The sequence below is a fragment of the Prinia subflava genome, chromosome Z (genome assembly GCF_021018805.1).
Source record: "Prinia subflava isolate CZ2003 ecotype Zambia chromosome Z, Cam_Psub_1.2, whole genome shotgun sequence".
Lineage (NCBI taxonomy): Eukaryota > Metazoa > Chordata > Aves > Passeriformes > Cisticolidae > Prinia > Prinia subflava.
In genome coordinates this window covers 55201892-55225738 of record NC_086283.1, presented here as the reverse complement: position 1 = coordinate 55225738, position 23847 = coordinate 55201892, and the positions used below count along the sequence as shown (strand labels likewise).

Here is a 23847-nt window from a genome sequence, read left to right as displayed (position 1 = left end):
TCCTTTACTCAACCAGCTCTTACCCCCTAGTGTTGCAGTACAGTGGTACAATATAGCTCATAATAGCTGAAACTGATTGGTAGTGTCAGGCAGACTGGCAGTGTTTTAGGAAAAGGGAACTGCACCATCAGTTAAAATGGCTCTGGGGAAAGACCCTTGAGAGATGGAGAGAGAGGGAAAGGAAAGGAAAGGAAAGGAAAGGAAAGGAAAGGAAAGGAAAGGAAAGGAAAGGAAAGGAAAGGAAAGGAAAGGAAAGGAAAGGAAAGGAAAGGAAAGGAAAGGAAAGGAAAGGAAAGGAAAGGAAAGGAAAGGAAAGGAAAGGAAAGGAAAGGAAAGGAAAGGAAAGGAAAGGAAAGGAAAGGAAAGGAAAGGAAAGGAAAGGAAAGGAAAGGAAAGGAAAGGAAAGGGAAAGGAAAGGAAGAGTGAGTCAGGAGAACAGGGGAAATTGGCAGAGTGACAAGCACCTCTTCTCAGCATAATTTTCCACTTTTCCCAAATGCTCCATTTCTCAACTTCAGAAAACCTTCAAATCAAGAGTCAAATTGTATATACACTAAAAATTTTGTTCATTTTCAAGATACACCAAAAAGGATGAGCCAGACAATTTTAACAGATTAAAACCCTTGGGAAAAAAGTTAAATGGCTTATATTCTTACTTTGGGGTTTCTAAACTATTCTCTGCCAAATTTACCGAGACCAACAAATCTATGAGGTAAATTCTGCAATGAAGTGATTATAGGTCTCTACTATAGTACCAACCTGCAAAGTAGCCATGGTCAGCCAGCTGCACAAACCCCCGGCTCAGACCAGGGTTATGTCCATCCCTCATACTGTACCGAGTCCATCAAGGCCTGGTCAGTAACACCTGGCTCTTGAGAGACAGTCTGTACTCATTAATTGCAAAAGTACTTTCATAGTAAAATGTAGCTGGCGAGCTTGGAAAGTATTTCCATCCTCATTTGACAGGTGGAGTAACAGATGTGGAGAGGTTAAGTGGTTTATTGAAGGTCTCAGGTAAAGTTGGTGGCAAGCTGAGAGTGTTTCAAGAAGACTAATTCTCATGACCTTGATCTACATGACACTCTTTGGGAAGCATCTCATTATTTATACCTGCCTTTTTTTTTTTTTTTTTTTTATTTATTTATTTTATTTTTTTTTTTTAATAGAGATAATTAATTACATGAAAGGAGAACTATAAGAAATGGTAAATTAAGAGAACAAGGCTAAAATCATTAATAAAACATAGCAAATTTAGTGCTGAGAGACTACTATGTTGAGTAAACTGGGAAAATGAACACTACTAGTCCTGGCTTCTGCAAACAGAATTTGTTAAATTAAAAACTGGCACAAGTGATTTTTTGCTGCATTTCCAGATATGGGCTTAGTTTCCCCAGCGCTGTCCTCCATGTATTCATGTTTTAAATCATATAAACTATGACTTCCTGAAAATAAAAATAGCTTTGTTAAACTTAGACTTTTAATAAAGTACATCAGATTACATGAGGCAGGAAAAGTATTTCTTTGCATAATAAAAGCTTCTGGCTAGTAATAAGACATTTTAAGACTTAAAACATTTGCAACATCCTCTCATGTTCAGCAGTTCAGCTCTAAATGGAGTGAATGCTTTTTCTTTCCACAATTAATTTTCTCCTCATAGTGAAGTTCAAAACAACAATAAAACATTAAACCCTCAATCTGAATTGTTCTATCAGACAGAGAAGTGAAACAATGTAGAGAAGGATCAGCATTTTGTATTTTCTTCTCCATGCACAGCAGGAATCTGCATTCAAATTTGTGAACAGTCCTACTGAAGGCAATCTAAATATTCCCATACTAGGGGATAAAGAAGAAAAATACGTCTTTTTAGCTTGTGAGACAGATTGCCATTCTAGAGTTATCCACAGGCAATCTCTTAGGCAAAACTGCAGCTTCTGGAGGTGGACTACGAGGTCATGTGGGCAGCATTAAACTGCTGGGCTACCTGCACTCCCTTGAGAACAGGCAGGTTGAGTGCAAGCAGCACAAAGCTAGAGCACAGTGACAGGCAGTGTCAGACACGAGTGGCTTAGCACTTTCAGACTTGTTAAATGAATGAGACAACTTGTCTCTATGAAGTTTGACATGGATGTATGAAGGGCCAAGGCCTTAGCAATGTAATTGTTATTGCAATTATATTTTCAGGGAAAAACTGAAAAGGAAAGCTAAATCCTACAAATATCTCCTGAGACCCAAACATAAGCAATGTACTATACCATCTTGCTGAGTTTGTTTGCAGGCCTGAATCACAGAGGATTGCTTACATTGCATTTTGTCTGTTCACCACAACATGGGTTTCAAACAAGTTAGGGAATTTGGTTTTTATTCTTGTTCTCTCTTTAACAGATATGGAAACCCTTTGCATCATCAAAGAATGAATGTTCATTCAGTCTAATCCAGGGAAAATCACATGCCAAGGAGATTGTTCCCTTGTTGAGGAGGATACTGAGGGAAGGGCCCTTCTTCCATGGGTCCTTTCATTCCTCCCTGCCAGTAGCTCTCGTTCTTTCATTTCTGCATTGCTGCAAGAGGTTTATAACTGTTGGCAATTGCAACCCCACTTCATCAAAGACAGCAGAGTGAAGTGACAACTGGGAAAGATGTGTAGGAGAAGCAGCAGCTAACACAGCTTTCTATAGCACCCTGCTGCCAGCCTGAGGAGACATTACAGAGCTATTCACAACATTTTCTGCAGTAGTTATTTTATCTGGGATAATAGAAGCACAAAATGAGAAAAAGTCATCTTATAGAATTATCCGCCTTGCAGTATTGGCATATTGTGACTATATAAAGACAGCAATCACTGAAGTTGCTTCAGTTGTTTCTCTCCAGATAGCAGCAGTGGCAATGACCCAAAAATACAATATGAATTGCAGCAGAACCACTGATACAAAATCGAATAAACAAGAACAATGGGCATGTTTTTAATCAACCACTTGGTCGGTTACAGGCAGTTTTAAAAGGTTAGTTTTACGATTACTTTGTATTTATACGCTGTTATTTGCAATGTGCTGCTGCTAGTACATACCACTCACTCAGTTTGAAAGGCACTTCTCTGGTTTTTTATATCCTCACAGGAGTATGGATTTGTTGAAGCCTCATGGAAATGGTTCTTTCTCTCTGTCAACCATGCATGCATGCACGTGGATTTGATCTAAATATTTATTAATTCTCTGTAGAGAATATAAATACAACAATGCAGTCCTTGTATGGCCAGGGTCTGGCAGTCTAACATTTCTGAGCAATATTGAAGTGAAATATTCTATGCATAGCTGTTCAGTTTACATCTTTTATTGTACATCAGTGAATTCAGGTGGCCTAATTCAGTTTTTAGGGCACGCTACTATATTTTGAGATCTCTGTGTCGTAAGAGGTTTATCTGAAACTTAAACAAGTATATATAAAAGAGGTTTCCTTTTTGTACTGACAAATGAAGATCCAGCACTAGCTGTCTTTTTAAAACATTTTCTGAAACTGAATCTGTCCTGTTCCTGGATTATAAATTTGCATGTTTGATGCAGAGGTAGTTTTGGGAAGGGAGAGAGGAATTTTGTAGCTTCAAGAGGAGGGTTTGGGGTTTTGTGTGTGTGTGTGTTTTTGCATTCTTTTTAAGTCTCATTTGAGAGAAATGGTAGTAGGAAATTTGTAAAGGAAGACCAGAGCATATTTAGTTATTCTGTTCCTGTACCAGATTGTCCAGGCATAATAAATGGAATACAACCCCATGTCTCTAATTTAATACTTTGAAAGTCCCTCATTCTCTTTTTTGCCCAAAGTAGACAACCATTCTGTCATTAAAGTTCTTTAAAGCTGCCAAAGCTTAACCCAGTTCCCACTGAAATAAATGGGAATTGTTAAATTGATTTAAGTGGGAACAGAAATAGGCTTTAGGATAGGTCCTTCCATTACTATTTATTTCCTTTTATTTCATCACATTATGTCATCATAGGTACATCTGCATTCCTGGGGAAATGGCCTAGGAGATAAAGAATTTAATTTCCCAGGAAAGCTCACATTATTTTCCAAATTTAGCATGAGTTGGGGTGAAAAAAAAACTTGGAAGAGCCCTTCAAATCTGTCCTGTAATCCAAATTAGTTAGTACCTTGTTTTTGTTTAAACACCCATTAACATATGCCTAGATATTAAACTTGATTTCCCCCTGCAAATATCTTAGAAAGAATCTTGCAATACCAATCTGTAAACTTTTGCTAGAGGCTAGAATTTTTTTTTTTTTTGTCAAAAAATCCCAACCTTTTCCAAGTGGTGTGAATTTGCTGGTGTAACATTACACGGAAGGCTCTGGCAACTATGTGGAACAGGTTTGAGCAGCATTGGTTGCCAGCAACATGTCTTTGCTGTTGTTCCCACTTGTTTTCCACATTACTGAAGTTCTCTAGCACCGATGGCACGCGGGTTAAAAAATATCTTTAAACAAAAGCTTAGTGCCTGAGAGGATTTAAATAGTTTTTAAGCATGATCCTACTTTGCCTGGGTAAACTGGTCTATTTTCCAGCAAGACTGTGGTTTTAACAGTGATCTGGCTATCAGCACTTGAAGTGCCATGGGGACAAGGCCTCAAAATCCAACCACAATACATAACCAGATGCTGACAAAACTGTGAGCACTGGGGGCAGGAGTTACGAATCAGAACATCATTTCCAGTCTTACTCTCACAGCTCCCTTGGTTTTGGTGTCCTACACATCCTCCTCCACCCAATAAAGCCCACGACAGCCTGTGTGGGGCTCTTTGATGTTTTGAATTCCTCTCTCCCAGACATGGCAATGCAGTGTGTTAGCAAGGAGGATGTCACAGCTGGTTTGGTTTTGCCCCACAGGTAGGCTGCAATACCCTTGGTGAAGCAAGTGGTGGTTAACTTGTTTCCAAGCTTGTATTTGGACCTGCAGGGCTAGAGAAACAGAAACCAAAAGGGAAGGAATCACCTGGCAGAGCCAAAGCACCAGAGTACGCACTGACTTTCCAAAATTACACATCTTTAAATCCTCCAGGACACAGTCCTGTTTAGATATCATTGCCACGTACAGCTCAGCTGTGGGCTGTTTGAGGAAAAAGCCTTTTACAGTTTCAGTCAGGTACTCAGCACAGTAATCCTTGGAATGTTTTCCTAAATATAAAAATGAGTGGGATATTTTATAGAGTTGCTCCCTGCTGCTGTCCTCCACATTTTCATTATAACTCTTCTTATTTAACTTTATTCTTGTTTGGTTTTGGTTTCTTATGTGCACTGTAATCAGTCTCTTTGTCAGGGATTTTTAAACTGGAAACACAATTCATCAGTAATTTGCTCGGACTGTTTTTGGGACATTAAAAAAGGTATCCTTTGTACTATTTAGCAAAGGGTAGCATGTTAAACTGCTGAACCTGGTCTGGTAGAATACCTAACTGGTATTCATACACTAGTGCTGTGTTTAAAAAACGAACCATACAGGATTGAATAGCTGAAATCTACTCAGACACAATGAAAATTCTATTGCTTTCTAATACGCGATGTCCCTGAAGTTGTTGTAAATTACAATGGGAGTTCAATATCTGGAGCACCGTCCAGATTTAATTTGGAACATGAATTACATTTACTACCCATTTAAAGCTTAGATTGTTTTTAAGTTTGTTCCCCCAGTTTTACCATGCAGTTACCATGCCTGTTTTTCCTTTGCAGTTACTCAGAGTCCACCAGGCTCTACTCAAATTGCTAATTAGCAGGAGCTGAATACTTCTATTTAAAGGGGAAAATCAGGTGTGCATTCCTTCACTTTTTTTTTTTCAGAGAAACTTAATTGCATGAGTTAGAGTGATTTTTTCATTACTTTCACCTCAAATATTTTCTTTAAACAGTTCCAGAACAAAATGGAGGTAAGACTTCTGTGAGACACGTTACGAAGCCTGAATGTTCCAAGATTTCTCTGAGTGAGTGGAAGGGAAGGTGTTTCTCAGCACTGCAATCGCCTTCTGCTGTGCTACTATTGATGTCCCACTAAAAAAGGAGGTTCCAGGAATACTTGCAATGCAACAGAGAGCAATACGTCAGTTAAAACAACTTTTGTGCCATTTAAAGTGTTTGTTGTCATAATAAAGCATATTTAAAGTATTGTCTCACTGAATGAACACCTGATACAAATACCACTGCAGTGGGAAGGAAGCTTTGGTCATCTCACTCTCACCAGTACCAATGTACTGCACTGCACCTGTTGTTGGCTGCCAGGTAGAACCCTGAAGGCACAGCAGCAAACTGCTGCCACTGAGTGCTCATAATTCTGAAACTCACTTCTCCTGACAATTCTCAGGACGGCATAATTGATTATCTTGTAGTTTGCAAGGTACCAGTTAATTCAAACAGCTTAACTTTTTCCAAGGCATCAAATCCCCTTAGTTTGAAAATACGTTTGTATTTTCTTTTGTTTTTCAAAATAGTAAGATTGTACTTAATTCAGCTTAAATATCATGATGCTCTGATATGTTAGACAGAAATGTTGCTACTGAGAGCTCAGCAGTTGCATCTGAGGAAAGCTTCCCATGTTTTCCATGGTTTCCTGACAAAAGGAAATAAATTAACTATATAGAGAAAGTTTAACCATTGATTAAATGATGTTTTCTCAACTTTGTGCCATAGGGGAGAAAAGGCAGTCACTCAACACACAGAGGAAATACAGTTTAACAGAATATTTGGATTACAGTGTGATTAGATGGCAGATTTTATTGCCACTTATACTGCTAAAGACATAAAGCTGGAAAAAATGCATTCTGGCTGCCTGTGGTAAGCATGGTTTTCATCATGGCATTTCCTAGGCCAATTCTCCCAAACGCATAAATGTGAAAAATAAGAGATTTCTCTACAACTATTTTCCTCTTACTCTATTTGCTGTATTTCCCAGTTTTGTGCTACAGTTTTTTATTCGTTTGTTTGTTTGTTTTTAGTTTTTGTTTTGTTTCTGCATAAGTTAGGCTCTTCTTACCTTAGTTCAAATCGTACATGCTGCACCTATCTGTGCGATTATCACAAAAACCTAAAGTCACAGATCTGTAGACTCTACAAGTCTGAGCAAAAGAGGCCCAAAAGATAAGAGAATTACTGTCCAGGAGGTGGAAACCAACAGAATCTTGTTTCCCTTTATTAGGAGGTGGAGAAATTACACAGTAGGGACTTCCTGAATGTCTCCTCTACACTAAATACTTTGGTCATCTGAGTTTTTACCACACACCGGGGAATCGATTGCAGGATAGAAACTCTGAGAAACCAGCATATATGGGTTACAGAATTCATGGAACTTCATGCTGTTCTCTTATTGATAGTCCATCTTAGTCGTATTTCAACCTATATGCATACTTTTGTCTTTTGTAGTTTTGGCACAGGCTGAGATAGCTCTTCCTTTTGCAAATCTGAGGCTAGCATTCAGAATGGATTCTAACATCCATTTCAACTTCAGGAAAATGTTCTCCTACACCATTGTCAATGTTATTTTCTAAGTGGGCTTGTGTGGTTCAGGAATGAAAAGGCAGGTGTTTGGGCACAAGCCTATGCAGACATTCATGCCCTGTTGTGGCAAATTCTGTCTGTCTGGCAGTGCTGCTGGACGTGCAAAACTGCACCTTTCCCAAGAATGAATCAGTGAGGCTGATGGCAAGATGATAAAAATCCTCTGTAACCTCACACACACATTTTCTGGGGCGTGAATAACAGCTGAATTTAATTTTTGAGGTGACTTCTTATATGTTCTGGCTTGACCTGTGAGTCTTCCGAAAGACTTCCAACTCTGCTAGCAGTTAGTGGGATTCTTGTTATAGGAAAAACTCAGTATGGTTTTCCAAGCACATCAGCTAGTTCTGCTATGAGCCCCACCTCTTCTGACCAGTAATGTGGACAAGAAATAAACACCTGTACTCATCACTGTCTGAGATCCCAGCTACAAGTTCAAAGCATATGCTTCAGGCTTACAGTCACTGTTCAGATGCTGAGGGCGGTTGTTTTCTTCTCATGAATATGAATATCCTATTCAAAATAAATATTGGCAATCTGTGGTGGCCTAAGACTGAAAACAATTCCAAATTAATCTAGCAGGTTGTCAAGAGATCAAAAATACCAGCAGTGTATGAGTTGACGCAACTTAGTTCCAGTTACATAAACCAGGAAAGCATCTAATGGAGTGATTGATTGCACAGCAAATGCTACTGCAAGAGGCTTTTAGAGTTAACCCATCATTTTAGGTTACCTTTCCATTAGCTGAGTAAGACTTGCCTAACATTAAATAATTAAATTTAACTAGCTACAATAAACAGCATAGGAGAAGAAGAGCAAAATCAAAGGAAAAATTACACTGTATTTTATAAGATGGAACTGAACATGAAAGCCCCTGGTGTAAAGAAAAAGTTCCCAAACACACACAGCCCTCTGTTAAAGCCTGAATTTTTTTACAAGGTGAAAAAAATGGTCTCACTGAACACAGCAGTATGTGTTCCACTAAGTCATTCAAGTTTTAAGGTCAGTATCAGACTGAGGTACCTCCCTGTGTTTAAGAACCAAGGAACATTTAATGGATATGACAGAATTCACCTTACAAGCACAAAATACCCCTGATGCTGGATACACCATTCTATTTTGTTTTTTAGAAATCAGAAATAGAATTATTCTGAATGTACAGGAATTGCTAGTTTTCTTTTGATGTTCCTTTCTTTTTGGTGATGTGGCAAAATGGGTTCAAACAGCTTGAAGTAAGAAAAAGCAATGGAGCTTTATATTAGATGAAGATCATATTTTATTAGATGAAGGCTTACCAACGTGTCATTAGTCCTCAGTTACACTGAGTTGGTTTATTGCAGGGACAGGTAGCTTAATAGTGGTTGGAATGCGAGTACACCTGGTTTGTAATTCAGAACAGGGTTGATGCAGTTGCATTGAAAAAAACCCAAATGAGTATAAACCTTTAGTGGAAATGGCAATTAAAAAATAAAAAAATGTAGCAGGAAAGAACTAAACTCATATCAGCTTTCAAAAAGTGCTGGCTGGATGCTAAAAAGTCAGAGGGCTTTTTCCCAGACAAATAAAAGTTTCCTTGGAAAATACTTGAACCTGGCTAGCAGCACTTATGAGATAAGTCTGTAAAACTGTGGCATTAGCAAGGCCCAAGGAATATTAACAGCAACAGTAGGAAAAATTAGATGTCACAAAGGATTCCAGAGTGTTTCCTCCCATTCCCAGACCATCCTACCTGTTTTCATATTAGCATGTTGCAAAGCCTCTAAAATGCAAAGCCTGCTTTTTACTGTGCCTAATGGAATGCCCCAATCTCTGGTTAACCCGGCAAAACTATATTTTCATAAAGAGGAAACCAAAGTTAATCCCTAGAGCTTCAGAAATAACAATGATTTTTAAAAGTGTGGAGTTGTTTATCATTTGTATCACCATAGCAAGAAGATAAGCCAAAAAATTTCGAGTTGCAATGCACAAACATAGCACAAACATCACAGAAATATGCAACCTAACAGACCAGACAGCCAGAGGGTGAGAGAGGAAATAATTAAAAACTTCCAAAGCCAGAATAAAAACCAAAGGAAGTCAGAGAAAATACATTAGGAACCTAATTACCATCAGAGTTCTTGCAAGTGTAAAAAATGCTATTGTTCATGGAGTTTTCTTGCTGTCAGAAAAATAGGACAATGAATAAAGGTATGGAGATACTTAATTCCAGGCTCATAATGAAGCGACTCTATCACTGCAGCTACTTAGCAAAGCTCTTTTCTGATAGAAACAGTACTATTATCTGTGAAAATCCCATTGGATTTCCATTTGGTGAGTTTCTTTTGTTTCAGGATCTTTGTTTTATTATGCAGAAAAGCTCTGAGCCACTTTGCCAAGTTCAGGTCTTTACATGTTGAGTGAGTAGTGAGTCAAGAGGACACACATTCTTTTCCATTCTCCCCACAGTTTTCTGGTGAGTGGTATATCTGCCTTACACTACTGGGTGAAAGAGCACCTCAGCTTGTGTTTCACATCCCTGGATCTAATTCAGAAAAAGACATATACTACCTATAAAGCCTTGAGGGAGCATGCACGGCACATCAGCTTCCACATGGGTAGTTATTAAACCACATACAGATTAAGAGTTTGTTGGGACTTCACTTCACAGCACATTTAAACAGAGGGTGAACAAAAAACTGTCAGAATTCTTAACATAAACCAACTGCATAGCTAGTATTTGATGTATATTGCCACATACAGAGCAGAATTGCTACTTTTAGTATCGCCATGACTACTGATCACTTTCTGCAACTACATGTGAATTTTTATAGTGCTTGAAACAAGTCTATGTGCTTTTTGTAGTTTTCCCTAGTACAACTGAGTCTCCTTTCTCATTCTATACAGTAAAAATTAGCTATTGTCCAGTTTTGCCAGTTCTTCTCATACAGCATCTTATCAGCTAGGCTTTTCTCTGAGTTCAACAACTCCCTGGTGGTAAACGTGCAGTGAAGGTGCAAGTAAGGTGTCCTTCATCAACTGCACATTGCTTGCAAGATCTACAGTGAACTGCTAAATACTCAAAGCCTTCCTTAACATCCTTCTTCAAATATAATTGTTGTGTATTTGATGAACCCCCCCATTGGTCTTTTTTTCCTATGCTTTTGCCAAATCGCAGAAACTCAGATAACTTTTTAAAATAAGCAGTGCAAGTGGGTTTGAAGCTCTGTGTTACTGGAAAGAGGCTAACATCTACAACAGCCAGGCTGTCCTAATAAAGAGAGAGCACCTAAGAGATAACTGGCTTCCTGCCTTTGCGATGCTCAAAGACTTAATCCAGCCCTTCATCTCAGAAGAGATGGCATGGAGTAAGTATGCCTTGAACCAAATTGCTCCCTGGTTTGGGAGCAGGAAGTCTGAAAATACTTTGTTTTAATACATGAAAGTCAATTAACTGTACTCAAGTCCTATGTCCAGCTAAAGCAATCCAGATTTTCTCAGCTGCCAGAAACCTGAGATAGGCCTAGAATTTCACATTTTCTATTTCAGACACAAGTCACTCACTGAGGGCCAGTGTAAAAAGTGAATTACAAAAGTATCAGAATAGAATGCAAAAGGGATCAGATTTTTAAAAACTTAGATATAGCAAGCTGTGGGTCATGGATGACTGCTTTGCAGAAAGTGCAACAAAAGAAATTTTTTTGTTTATAAATGAAGCCCATTCAGTGGGCTGAGCTCCCCTTAAAACTGGCAGCTGTGACTGGAGTCTCCTTCTGCACTGGCCACGAACAGACCCTTGCGACTGACTGAGCAATCAGAGCACAACACATTGTCTCTTGTTAGCTGAGACACATTAACAGGCCGTATTTCTGCTTCCTGGCCTCTGGTAGCTGCAAAACAGTGTAAGTTTGCCTAGGCTGCCATCATGAATCACAGAATCACCAATCACTTGGTTTGGAAAAAACCTCCAACATCATGGAGTCCAACCTTTGACTGATCACCACCTTGTCAATCAGACCATGGCACTGAGTGCCACTCCCAGACGTTTCCTGAACATCTCCAGGAATGGTGATGCTACCACCTCCCTGAGCAGTACATTCCAAACTTTAACAACCCTTTCCATGAAGAAATTCCTTATGAACGTATAAGAGTAGACAGTTGCCACAGGTGAGAAATGCAGGTATGGTCAGCTAATGCAACTCAGTGAGTAGCTGTCTTCAGCACTTTTAATTGCTGCTACATACCTTTACTGACATGTATATGGCTACACCAGAAATGCTGTGTTCATGCACTACTATTTAGTCACACTACTATTTAGTCACAGTTAGCGTGTGCATTTTATTGCTCATTCGAAGAAGCAGACAACACATTCTTAAATTTGTAGTGATAACCTAAATTTTCCCTTTTAAAATCGATCGTTTCTTTTTTCACAGACACCATCAATCCCAATAATGATAGATTTCTCTATCTGTTTTGTTTGGTATGTTAACTAGCAAATATTCTGGACCATAGAGTGGGAAGAATGTAATTTACTGTGAAAGGTTCATATAAATGTTATTTCTGCCTGACCATTCCTTTCAGGCTTTGGCATGTGGCCCTGAGGACAGCAGGAGAGGAAGAGGTTTCTGAAAGATAAGGTTCTTGCCTGTCTTAGGATATGGGAGAAGTTATCATCATAGGATTTGGGGTGGCTGAAAACAACACAGACTCTCCAGTCCCAGAGACAAAAGAGGGCAATCTTTATTTTACATTGTCCTTTTCATAGACAGTTCCGAGCAAATGAAACATGACTGGATACTCAGAACAACACCCCTCAAACACACTTGCGAGTAAACAGCAAGTTGGGCAAAAGCACCTGCAAGGACCAAAACCAACACCTCTGGAGACTGTATTTCACTTTCTAGGACTGTTATGATTCCTCCTCACAATTTCTCAGGCCAGTGTGAGAAAGTTATGTGACTCAATTTCTCACAGACTCTGCTATTGCTGCCTGACCTCTTGTTTTCAGCATCCACAAGAAGTAATTATTGAAAGTAGTCAGTAATATGGGCAAGACTGTCACTGAAGAAAGAAATCAGGAGAATTGTCAGTATTTAATAAGAAGGACATGAGAGAGATACTTGGAAAGTGGTAAAGGCACCATGACTGCACTTTCAAAGAACTAACCATAATAAAGCAGAATAAAAAACTAGATCAGAGCACATTTGTCCAGTTCAATCTTCTGAAGGCCTGAGTTCACTTGCAGGCACGGTTGGCTCTATACACAGTTTGTTCTCACACATAACGTGATTAGTACTCTGTTAGTAATGATGGCAGCTGAATTTGTACCACTGCTGCCAGAAAAAGCCTGGCACACGACTGTCCTCTGACAAGCATTTGGCATATGCTTTCACAGTGCAGATAAATCTTCTGGCTCTGCTGCTAGACCTGGTTTGAAGGGGTTGGCTTCTTACAGGTGGCCATGCTGCTGGCTACACAATGTCACTTTGGGCACACCAGTGTCTGTTGAGACACTCCGTGAGAGCAGAGAGGCGTGAAACTCCGAAGTGATACCAGAAGCATCTAACACAGATGAGTGTGGATGCACTTGACATATCTTTGTTCCTGGAGAGGAATTGCTGGGGGAACAGTTGAGACTGTGTGTAATCACAGTGCTTGATGAAAATGTCACAACTCTTTAGAATATAATGGTACTACTACTGTGAACAGTCCTTCAGGATACCATTACTGTGCTAGCAGTTTTGGCCAAAGATTTTTATGTTTTGCAATTCACCTGCTCCTGGAAAACTGGAAGCTCTTACATCACATACTTTCAATGTACATCATTGAAACAACACATTGCATGGTGTTCCCCTTATTGGTTCCTATGCTTATGAAACCATTTCTGCTGATGTTTTATGTGTAAATATTTTATTGTCAACATTTCCATGTAAGTACCCATAATTTTCTGTGCAAATTCAACAAAATTTCTTTTAGCATGTCTTTTTCAACATTGCTTTGCTACTTCTCACAATAGTTTTTCATGAGTGGAGTCCTGAGAAAGAGAGCTTGAGAAAGAAAATGAACTTATGGTTTCAAACTAACTGGATCTGCACCAAAATTCTGGATTAAGTTCCTGGTTTTGCCTCATACTATATATATACAACCTGAGGCAAGGTATACTGTCTCTTTATGCCTCAATTTCTCATCTTGAAAGCAGGGGTAATAATAGTTTCTCTACGTAACAGGATTCTTGTGTAGTAAAATCCATGAAGAGTAACGATAATCTTCAGCGGAATGGAAATAACAATTGCAGCTGCTCTTTGCAGGTATAAAAGAAGGCTGAGTGCCATGTCCTGCATTGGGTCTCGGCAAACTCATCCAGCACTGGGGGAGAGTGGTGCTCAGCAAAAAGGGACTTGGGGGTGCTCGTTGTGAGGCAGCGTGTGCAAAGGCCAATGGCATCTTGGGCTGACCCAAGAACAGTGTGGCCAGCAGGACAAGGGGAGTGACCATCCTCCGGTCCTTGGCATTGCTGAGACTGCACCTCGAGTCTGATTCACTTTAAAAAGGACATTAAGGTGCTGGAAGAAAGAGCAACAAGGTTCATGAAAGGACTAGAAAATATATCTTATGAAGAATGGCTGAGGTAGCTGGGTTTGTTTACTCACAGGGGAGATCTCATTGCACTCTATAACTCCCTGAAAGATGAGTGAGGTGGGGGTTGGTCTCTTCTACTGTGCCTGAAGTGATAAAACCAGGGGAAATGGTCTTCAGCTAAAGCAGGAGAATCAGATCAGATATTAGATTCTTTTTTTCTTTTTCAGTTAGGGCATGTCAGGCATTGGAATAGTTTGTCCTAGGAGGTGGTGGAGTCACCATCTCTGAAGGTGATTAAGAGGCATCCAGATTCGGTGCTGGATGATGTAGGTTAGTGACTTAGGGGTTACACTGGTAGTGGGCTGATGCTAGCACTTGGCAATCTTAGAGGTCTCTCTCAACCGTGATGATTCTAGGGTTCTAAAGAAGGGTGTTCATCATCTAAACACACACAACAGAAACACCATCTGCAGGGCACTGAGCTGAAACTGGCTTTCAGTGACTGGCTCTTGAAGGGAAGATCGTATCAGGGCTTGCCTGATGGAGGCGCTTCTCACACTATGTCCTTCTGAAGGCAAATTAGACTCAAGCATATTGGTGGGCACAAAGCCCTCTTAGAAAAACATACAAAATTGTAGAAACACAGTCTGGAGAAATACTAAACCATAAACATGTTAATAATAATAATAATAATAAAGTATATTGCCACATTTTTTTCGTTTTAACTCACGCCAGTGAACCACGGATGACATGCAAAACCAGGAAGAGTCTTGCAGAGGAGAGATGGCAACCTAAGTGTTTCTGTAAAGAACCATGGCTTGATAGCAACACGGTGTCACTGGCTATAGCTCGCAGCCATACTTCTGCACCCAGCAGGAACACCTGATATTTCATATTCATCGCGTTTCATATTTGAGTCATGCTTGCCACCTTTAGCATTTTCCCTTTATTTTTTACTTTGAAAAGACAATGTATGATCTGTTGGAATGGAGCGGAGATAGCTCTCTTCGAGAGTCGCAGGCGCCCCATACCTATTTTGAATCAGTAAAGCAGCTACAGGTGTGGAGCCCCCATGATGACTCACCACCTCTCTGCCAGCAACCGAAGTGACTGCCGAGGGAATGGGGCATGTGGGACGCGGAAATTCTACCGACCCGCAGAGTGGGCTTGCTGCTGTCAACAGCTGGGGGTCAGAAGACAAATCCCCTTCTCATTTCCTTGTCCGACCACAAGCACACCAGCTTTCGTGACCTGCTTTCCGCTACTCCTTACGTGTGGATGCCAGCACATTCTGGCTAGGGAGCGGTCAGCGCGGGGGTCCCAGCGGCGGGAGCGGCGCGCAGCGGGGCGGGCAGGGAGCGCTGCGGCGCTGGCAGAGGTCGGGCGGCGCGGAGGCGGCGCAGAGGAGCGGGCGGCACAGCGATAGCGCTGACGGGCAGCGGCAGCCGCTCTTTGTCCCCTCCCCTCCCCGGCGCGCCCAGCCCAGCCGGCAGCGCGGAGCGGAGCGGGCCGGCCTGGGGATTCCCTCTCCGCCGCGGAGGTCGCCATCTTCACCCCGAGCTCGCCTCGGACGCTGCCGGCCGGGCTCCCGGGGAGCTGCCGGGAGCCTGCGCCGCGCCTGCCCGCTGCATGTGACCGGCGGGCGGCAGCGGCCTCCTCCGCGGATCTCGGCTGCGTCCTCCTCCGCCCCCGGCGCGGCGGGAGGGGGCGCGGGGCGCCCGGCAGCGGGAGACGGAGGTGCCGGGGCGCGGCGGGCACACAAAGGAGCGGGCTCCGCCGTGGGCAGCGGTGAGTGCGGGGCAGCGCCGCGCCGATCGCCGCTCTCGCCGCCCTTCCCTGTACCTGCCGGCGGGCTGGGCTGCGGCCGCTGCCTTCCCCGGGGGCGCGATGTGTGTGTGTTTATGTGTGTGGGGGGCTCTGTTGCACCGCCGCCGGGGACCGCCGGCGTTTCCCGCAGCGCCAGCCCCACGGCCGGGCAGCGGCGGGCGAGGGCCGAGCGAGGTTCCCGGGGGCGGCGGGGCCGGTGCTGGGCGGGGCGATGCGGGGGAGAGGCCGGCCGCGCCGCCTCGGCAGCGGGCAGTGCCGCGGGTGATGCTCAGCCGGGATCGCGCTCGACGCTCGGACAAAGAGGAGCGGTCAACAAATTTTGTGGTGGGCGATTAAAAAGAAAAAAAAAAAAAGAGAGGGGTTTGGGCTTCCTGGGTTTTGTTGGTTTTGGTTTTTTTGGATTTTTTTGGCTTTTGTGAGGCTTGGGGGAGGGTGGGTCGGGGCTTTTTTTGTGGTTCTTTTCTAATGCCGTGCTCCTCCGCGCCATGGTGCGAGCGTGCGGGAGAGGGCAGGTGCGGCGGAGCAGGCAGCGGGCCTGGGCCGGGCCCGGCGCTGGGCGTGGTGCCGCGGCGGGGATGCCGCGACGCCGCCCGCCCTCCCACCCTGCCCCGAGAGCCGTGCGAGGCCCTCCCGGCGGGGAAAGGAGGGCGCTGGGGTGCTGCGGCAATGGCTTTGGTGCTCATCTAGCGAGGTAAATTAGCGCTTAGCAGCGGCTGTTTGAAATGTGGCGCTTGTCTGGTGGAGTGAGCGTGCGGATTTCAGGCAGTCACTCCGTGTGCGTGAGTGACCCTGTGCGCTTACCAGAATTGTGACTCTTCCCTAGGAGAACGTTCCAGGAGAACGTGAGGCCCTGTGACATTTAACTCTGAAGCTGGATATGCATTAAAACTGTAAGTTTTCCAGGTTTTGTTTCTGAACTTGGATTGATGAACAGAGTGATTATTTCATGTCTGCGAGACAAAAACTTAAGGAGACCGTAGCCAGACTTTTCCCATGCCCCTTGCATATATATATGTCCCTCCTAGACTGCAATAACTGGTTAAAAAATAGAAAAGAAAATCTGGGAGAAAGTGATGCCTTAAGCTCTTGCTTTAGGTATGGTTATGATGGTGGGTCTGACTTAATCTTCCAGGGCTGACAGTCAGCCTTTTAGACTTAAATCAGTGTATAGGAAATACATGTAAGTGTAATACCAGCGTGTTTCCCTGTATATGACTGAAATAACTGAGATTAGATGTTGCTTTTTCCTCATTCATTAGGCATATTTAGTCAAGTATTTTACTTAGGTGGTCTGATTAATAGCAGCTCATTGAAGGTATAGATATATTTCTGAATTGTTTTTTACAGTGTTAAAATACAGATGCATTTTTGAAAGATGTAATTAAATATTAAGTTTTTACTGTAATAACGGGGTTTTTTGAAAGGTGAAAAGGACTGTTGTCGATGAAATTGCAGGAAGTGATCAAGTAAATGACTACAAGCACTAATGAAATAAATAGCAGATCAAATAAGCAATGAGATAATTCACTGTACAAATTTAGTATATACATAAATTCATTGTATGTCAATAGCTATATTGACATTGTATGTCAATAGCTATATTGCTCTTTTAAATTTGGGTCCTCCCATTAACTTGAGTGAGAAGCTGGAACCTGGGTATAGCTATCTGGGCATCTAAAGTGATTTTGCTAATAAGTATGAGTTATTCAATGTTCAAGACACTTCCTGGTGAAGCTGCCCTATATCTAGGCCAGAGTTGTGTAGCCTACAAATTACATCACGCAGTCCATATAATGTTATATGGCATTTGTGCACCAGAGGAACAAAGAACTCTGAAACTGTTGTTATATGTAGCTTGCCCAGAAATATTACAGTTAAATGATCTTTTATTCAAAGACTGTTGTGCCAAAAAAAATTGTCGGTTTACTTGTACTTTACTTTATACAAAATAAATTTCATTTGGAACCTGCTAGTAATTCTGACACTATGAGTGTTTTGGAAGTTCTGTGGTGGCTTGGTGTACAGTGAGGTTGTCTGTGGGAATTTTTGAGGACATGGTGACTGATCACAATAGAGAAAAGACAGTTAGAAATGTTTCAAATATCCCATCATCTCAGAAAAAAAATTAAAAACACAACAAAACAACAAAAACCAACCAACCAACCAAAAACCCCAAAAAACCAAAAAACAACACCCCAAAACACATCACCAAAAAAACCCCACTTGAGTTGATCTGGAAACAGGAAAAGGAGATGAGAAATTGAGTGTGTGTTCCAAATTTCTTTCAGTATATTTTACTGTGCCTTTTATATCAGAGCTGTATATCAGAGCTTTCATTGCAGTGATAAAATATTAACCCTAAAGTGGTTTCAAAAAATCAGATTGTGTGCCATGGAGTTGTTACAGTAAACAAGAAAGATTAAATGTCATATTTCATCTCTTTCCCCAACAAGAAGTTGCTTTTCTGGGAGTAATGGTGGTGAAACAGTGCTAATCAACAGTTGTTGCTGTAATTGATTGTCCACTACAGAAGAGTCCATGTAACACCTATTAACTTGTGCAAGTTTGCACAAACCCTTAAAATACTTGTGCTAGACTTTTTGACCCTGAGGTGGGCAGTGAAGGGGCCTCTTTTTCGGCCTCTTGAGTTTCTCCACACTGGAATCACAGTGCACTATTAGAAAAATACTTTTTCCTTTGCACCACTGACAAGGAAGAACATATTTCATTCTGTGATATGTCTTTGAGGTAGCAGTTTCTTGAAATTCAGGATTTGTTTTTCAAACTATTAGGAAGAGCAGTGAGATACTTGCTTTGCTTAAGGTGATTTATAGACCTACCTTTTAGGCATAAAGCATAATGTGAAATTAAATTACTCAATAATGGAAAAAAAGAACCCTGGTGTTGAAGTATTCCCTGGAGATACTGCTGTTGAACTTTTTTGGTTGTTGTTACTTTCATTTTCAGTGAACTTAGCTTGACAAATTAAATGTAAACTTAGCATACCATACTGCTAAGGAAGATCTTGCGCCAGTCTGTTTTGCATACTCTGTCATGTTTCGTTTTAGCTCGGGACAGAAACCCACTGGGTTCTGGTCAGTGTCAATGAGTGCTTGGATAGAATTCAAACTTGACTAATTTTCACTTTTGAGTGAAACACTTTGCCTATTCAAATTCATTTTCAGCAACTCAGTTGCAGCTCTTGATTACACTTGACAGCCTGAGTCCAGGTAGTGAATAGCAGTTTATCATATAATTCATTTGTGCAGTGTATGTTTTTCCTAGGTATGATTCTAGCAAGCATGACAGACTGTTGCCTTACGTCAACATGTGTAAACTCTTATCTTTGGTCACCGCCTTACCCCTGGGTGTGTGTTTCTCATTCTAAGCCTCTGTGTGCATGTAGATAGAGAAGTGGATGGAGGCTAGCATGGCCCTTGTTCCTCGTGCTATATTCATTAAAATGTGTTTGTTACTACCATATCTGTTTAATATTACCTGTTTTGTGTCTCCTAGCTTTAATATTGGCTTTGTATTGTACGGTGAATAAAAGTGTTTTAAAAGAACTTAGGGTGTAGTAAAAGTGTTAGTCATTGTTTTCGTACTTTCGTGAGAAAATTGCTTTCTTATATATTCTGAAGTGCTGTAGACAGTTGACTGCTGAACCATGAATGCCTGTTTCCAATCCAATTTTATCAATGCTCAAAGTATACTTAGCAGGGTAACATGAAGGAGTTATTTTAATATTATAGCTGCTGTGTTACTTTTGTGTTAAAAAAAAAAGTGTATATGATGTACGTATGTGTATATGATGACTGCACAAATAAATTACTTTCTTTTTTTGACTAGACTAGATGTGGATAGAAAAGCAGGCATACGTGTAACCAAGCCTGGAGGAAAATAAAGGAGAGAGGGGGAGGAGGAATGCTGCTGTGAAGGATGCTGGTGTTGAGATGGGTGGATTGGATTAATTTTTCTTTAAAGAACATCAGTTCATGTGAAGTTGATTTTGAGTATTCACAGTCACTTAAAGGTTTCATGTTATTTTGATGAAGCAAGGCTGTCTTGCATGATGTCTCATTTTATTGTATGTCTAGCAATGATAAGAAATGTTGACACATTCAAGAAAGAAGCAACCTGAAGCAATTGAATATGAGTAAGAGAGCAATCAAACAGCTGCACTGAACATGTTTAACTGAGGGCTTCACATAAAGGACAGATTGAAGAGGAAGTTTAGCAGCGAGAAAGCTGCCTATTAGTAGCAAAGTGAATGTAGGAAAATTAGGCTGATGAGTGTCTTATGAGAGGGTCTTGGCTCAGTGCCTGTTACATAGATGGGTAACTCTGTCTGAGGACTCCTTTGGTCTTTCTCATGTTGAATGTTTTGTGTGTGCTTAGAAATGGATGTGTGAAATGAAACTACTAGACCTAGGGTAGTGATAAGATAAACAGTAGTTTCTGTTGACTGCTTCTTCTCAGCTCCAAGGGGAAGAAGAGCTCTCTTGTCCATGTAGAAGGCAAAGTTTGGGGAGTGCAGACCTACTTCAAAGCAGTCTTTGTCAGCCATTAACAGAATGGCTTAGGGAGGAGGGGTAAGGAGGAAGATGTAAAGTGTCAATGCAGTTGTCAGCAGGTTTTGCTGGCTTCTTCCTGGAAACATAACTGAATTATATTAACTTCCTCTTCTAATTTATTTAGTTTTCTGTCCAGTCAGATTTCCACTGTCATGAGGTGTCAGAAGGAGAGCTGCTTGTATGACTTTTGGGAAGGTCCTGTGCAGGGCTAGGAGCTGGGCTTCATTATCCTTGGGGGTCCCTTCCAACTCAGCATATTCTGTGATTCTGTGGTACCTTCTGTCTGCATGTGCAGGAGTGCACGAGTGGGGTGTGGGAGAAAGCGAGTTGCTGGTCAGTGCACTGCCTCAAGAGCTAGCAACTGCTATACAGCTTGCTTCTGTATTGCGGCTAAACTATATTCAACAAAAAACTGAGATGGGTCTCTGTGAGTTGTGTTCAATGGTTTACTTACTTAGCTCATGTTCGAAGTAGGGATCATATTATAGGCTGACATCTAGTAATGTCAAAGGCCTACTGAGTTGCAGTTACCTGAGCCCTTGGTCTGGTGCCATAGTTATTAGAAAACAGTTACCCCGGTTCTTGACTGGACACAGCTTGAATCCTTTCCCCACCACACATGAATTGTAACAGAAGTGTGCTGACCTGTGATGAGGTTTGTTTACACCAATGCCTCTGTGTTGGGGAAGAGGTGCTGGAGGAGAAATGGCAGTTCATCTTTATAGAAAAGGAGAAACTTTGATATAAACAGTAAGGGGCTTGTAATGCTGGGAGAGTATTGCACATGGAGATGATCTAATAATCTTTCACTCAATAATAATCACTCTGATCTAATAATTTTTCACAGCTTAACAAAGTGCTTTGAGTTGTGCTTTAGGCAAGCAGGGATAAAATACTGTAAGTATCTCTAGTCATTTAGGCGAAAAGAAAGACCTATTTGTTTTATCAATATATAAATAGTACAAGGGCAAAACTGTGCATGAACCAAGAAACTGATTACAGACTGCATCATGGTTTGCTGAGTATTTTAGTATCTTGTACTTTTTTACAAATCGCTGTGCAACTCAACCCTTTTTTTTTCTCACTCTACGTGCCTTGAATTTTATCAGTTATTACAGAGAGTTCAGAAATGTTTCCTTAGGAAAGCTTTGTTTTCAAAGAATAGAAAGTGTGTTGTCTCCAAAGCCTCCTCCATTAAAATCCCAACTGTCCTCAGAGAAAAAATAAATGCGTACCTTTAGACTGAGGTTTGTGAATTCTGTCTTAAATCTAGTACCTTTTCTGTCTCAAAGTTCTGGCTTACCTTTTTATGGGCTTCATATGCTTTTCCTATGCTTCATTTTTGGGATGGGATCTTTAATCATCTTTTTTGTACTCACTCACTGAATTTGGAGACCAACTGTTTAAATCTCATGCAAAAATAGGACTTCTCTAATTTGCAGCTGGCTTCCTTGTCAGAACAGTCACACTGCTTAGTATTGAAATATTATATGCAGAAAGTGTCATGTTACATTTATTGGTTGCTTTTATCTTACAGCTCATATTCGATAAATCTTGTGCTGTCTGATAACATCTCTTTTAATTGGCCCCATGTGATGCAGCTATTAGCATCAAACACCATTGCTAGAGGAATTCCACCTACTCCTTTAAAGCTTCCTGAGAACAGTTTTTCACTTGAGCTCAACTACCTATTTCTTCTCTTAACCCTTCAAGTGAATGGTATCTTGCCCTGGTATATTTGCACTGAAGTTCTTTTCTAGTGAGCTGAGTTTTATCAAGTTCGTTCTGCCTTGATATAGTTAAAAAAAACTAGAATTGATGTAAGAATGTAGTTTCAAGTTAAGTAGTCCTGTTCACTTGAACTGTATAAACAGATTTTGAGATACAGTAGAAGCTGTTTCCTCCAGCCAAAATTACGTGTAAGTATTTCAGAATTAGGAGTTTACCCATTTTATTTGGTGTAGACATATTCAAGAAGTCAGTGTACAGTGGACTAGAAGAAAGGCTTAAATTGCTTATTTTAAATAACATCTAAATTTTAAGGGGAGAAAGAAGGAAGCACAGTATAGTCTTCTGCAGTTATTATTGGTACTTCATGCACTCCTTGCTCATCTGATTTTTTTTTTTTGGTTTGTTTTGTCCTCAAGCATATGCAAGGAATAATTTGCAGAGGTAATAGAGAACTAAGCCATGATGCATTCCATTACTTTATTTCTTTTTGGTTAGTTGGCTTTGTCCTACCAAAAATTCATCTTGCAGAGATGTTTAGGTGATGTGCTCACAGTAGGAGCCTGTCACTGGTACAGGCAGGGTTTGCTACGTAATCAGGTCTTTGTTTCAGTGTTGAAATAGGGACTTTTTTTAAAGGATAGATCTAGGTGTGTTCAGCTCTGCTATTTCTTATATTTGTACCCTGTTTTCTTCTAAGCTGTCTAGTAAATGGCAAAGTCTTGTGATACTCTTCAAAAACCTTAGTTCAACTTGAGACTGCATTGAGGTGAATTGGAAGGGGTAGTAAGTACAGCCAGTTTCACTCTGTTGTAAAACATGTAGACCATCCTCTAGGGTCTACTGTATCCAAGCTTCTTGTAAGCTTCTGTAGAAGAACCTCTAAATCCTGCACTAGTGCCATCACTTTCCATGAATGATTGTTTTAAGTGGTGTTTTCACTTAGTACAGGCCTTTTCTGGGAAGTCAGCAGGAGTGGTGACCTCCTTTCAGCTCTAAGCATTGCAGGTCAGACCCTGTCTGTGGTTAAATTAATGGTAAAGCTTTCGTTGAGGTCCTAAATTCATTACAATTTAAAGTCTGCAAAACAAATTAGCTGCATCTCTGCAAGAATGCATTTGCAAGGGTGATACTGGCCATCAACCAGCAATTATGCTGGAGTCTTATTCCTTGTATTTTTCTTCAGTAGAATTGCAGATAGTTGTGTTCAGAGGTGCTTACAAACCAAAGTGTGAGCACTGTCAGTTTATTTATAGAAAAAATACAGATACTGGAGGTTGTGGCAGATTTGGTTCTTAATATATTTATTATTTGGTTGGGGCACAATTGTCACCTTTGCTTCCAGTCTTTTGTTCTCTGTGTTGTCAGGATATGTATGTATTCACAGTAAGATCATCCTTATTTCTTAATATTTTTATTATTATTATTTAGTTCAGTTGAAAATTGTAATACATAAAAGGAAACTGCATCAAGAGTGATCCCACTTGGGAGAAACTCACAGCAGGTGCAGACCTGTGATAGTCCAAACGTGTGCGTTTTGATGAAATAGCATGTAAATCAAGAATTCCATTAAAGAAAACCTTTTGTTCTGAAAGTGACACTTCCACAGATCAGCTAGGTACTCCAATACTGGCAG

General features: G+C 41.0%; 1 protein-coding gene across 1 annotated transcript in view; it reads left to right on the top strand.

Annotated features, from left to right (window-relative positions):
- The first annotated feature begins 15729 nt into the window (after positions 1 to 15729).
- CDC42SE2 (CDC42 small effector 2) overlaps positions 15730 to 23847 on the top strand; it is an 81656-nt gene continuing 73538 nt past the window's right edge. The window contains exons 1-2 of the mRNA XM_063422444.1: positions 15730 to 15870; positions 16733 to 16799. The gene's annotated coding sequence lies outside the window, so the exon portion shown is untranslated. The remainder of the gene's footprint in view (positions 15871 to 16732; positions 16800 to 23847) is intronic.